Here is a 2,243-nt window from a genome sequence, read left to right as displayed (position 1 = left end):
TTGTATTGCAACCATTGTTCACATGAAGAATATGAAATGTGTGGAGGCAATAAGAATGATAAGAGCAGGGTAAGAATCAGAGAAATATTTTATACCCATTGTGATGAATTTGGAAAGTTTTCATGAAGAAGAGTATTTCAAAAACTTGTGGAATTATGTGTAGAAGCCAATATAGTTGGAAAGGTAAGACAGTAAGTGTATATTAGAAAATAGGAGCTAAGGAAATGACTTACAGTGGAGTAAAACAGACTTGTTGTTAAGAGTGAATGGGAAACGTGGAGTAGAGGCAACCCTGAAAGGTTATTAAAATCTGAGGTGTTCCAGGGGATGATTCTAGCCTAGATCGTTGATATTCTCTTGAAACCACTAATGTTTCGGGAAGAAACAATTTCTTAATCCCCGCCTGCATCTCCTTGTTCTGGAAACTATACACAATCGGGTTTAATGTGGGGGTCACAATAGTATAGAGTGCAGCTACCACCTTGTCCTTGTCAAATGTGTAGCTGGTAGCAGGGCAGATATAGGTGTAGATTACAGTGGGATAGTAGAGGGAAACCACGATGAGGTGGGATGAGCATGTTGAAAAGGCCTTCTTCTTGCCTTCTGCTGTGCGGATTTGGAGAATAGCAGCAATAATAAAACCGTAGGAGATGAAGGTGAGAATGAAGTCACCAACAACAAGGATGATGTCAGCAACATACACCATCACCTCATTGACTCTCATGGGACTGCAGGACAAAGCTAGAAGGGGAAGTATCTCACAGAAGAAGTGGTCAATGGTATTGGGCCCACAGGAGGTGAGCTTCAGGATGAGATCCGTGTGCATCCAGGAATTGGTCACTGCAATAGCCACGACAATGCTGAGCAAGGCCACACACATATGATGGTTCATAATAGTGCTATAGCGAAGAGGGAAGCAGATGGCCACATAGCGGTCGTAGGCCACGGTGGTGAACAGAATCATCTCAGCCCCAAGGGACCACGTGAAGAAGAAGAGCTGGGACATGCAGCTGCCATATGAGATGATCATCTCGGACGTGAGCATGGCCCACAGCATTTTGGTTATGATGCTTGTTGTGCAGATGATGTCCACGATTGCCAGTGCCAGAAGGAGGACATAGTGGTGCTATAAATTATGGCAACAACAATGAGCATGTTGCCAAGAAAAGCCACAAGGCAGATGAAGAGAAAGATAACAAAGAGAACTCCCTGGAGTTCAGGATTTCTGGTGAGGCCCAGAACTATGAACTCAGTCACTATGCTGTGGTGCATCCTCCTTTGGCGATTAAATGACTGACATTGCACTGGTTGAATGACGGGAGTTAAAGGGATCTGCAAATTGTTATTAGGAGATTTTCTGTGGTGAGCATGTGTGTGTGAATTTAATGATTTGATACAACTCTGTATTAGGGATTCCGTTACGATGGAATTCTCCCTTCCAGACAATACCCTTTATTTTCCAGACAGATGCCATTCTCTGACTTGTGTTCTTCTATTGATGACTCGAACAAACTAAAGCCAGTGGTTAAGAAGAAAAAGATAAGAAAAATAAGTCTCTTCATAAAATTCTATATTATTTCTGAGTTGAAACTTGTCTGAGAATAATTTATATTCTTATGTACACACCCCATGAAAATGTAATACAAATAAATACATATCTCTTTAACTTGGTTAGTTACATGATATTCTTAGATGTCTTCCTTGAGACATATTAATAAGAATAACTAGAACAACAGAGCTAATTACCATGGGGACATTTCAGGGAAAAAATGCCTATCATAATAATGTAACACTGGATATCCACATGGCCACTATTACAGTCGAAATACTAAAAAACTTAACCATATATCTGCCTTGACATTTTTTCTTCAGTTTGACAAGCATATTGCTGAAGTTGAGTGAACTAATCATTTGCTGCACTGTCAGATAATGGCAAGATAATTGGGTTTGAAAACAGATGATCTAGTATTGCATCTTGTTTTTAAACATTACCATTTTAAGTTAAACATTTAAATTTCATAAGCTTCAGGTTACTTAGTTCTAAGAAATTGGATAATTTGGGATAAAAATTAGAAATTATATAAAAACTAGAACTGATTCCAACTCATGGGGTCTCCATGAGTGTCAGAGCAGAATTGTCCTCCACAGGGTTTTCAGCGGCTGATTTTTCAGAAGTAGATCTCCAGACTTCCTCCCGAGGACCCTCTGGATGACTTGAACCACCAACGTTGTGACAAGCATTC

At 40.0% G+C, this 2,243-nt stretch overlaps 1 pseudogene; it reads right to left on the bottom strand.

Annotated features, from left to right (window-relative positions):
- Positions 1-256: 256 nt before the first annotated feature.
- On the bottom strand, positions 257-1,272 carry LOC126059428 (olfactory receptor 13G1-like; annotated as a pseudogene).
- Between the last annotated feature and the right edge of the window lie 971 nt (positions 1,273-2,243).

This window comes from Elephas maximus, chromosome 16 (genome assembly GCF_024166365.1).
Source record: "Elephas maximus indicus isolate mEleMax1 chromosome 16, mEleMax1 primary haplotype, whole genome shotgun sequence".
Classification (NCBI taxonomy): Eukaryota; Metazoa; Chordata; class Mammalia; order Proboscidea; family Elephantidae; genus Elephas; species Elephas maximus.
The sequence above is the reverse complement of the archived record's forward strand: the minus strand, read 5'-3'. Positions and strand labels throughout refer to the sequence as shown.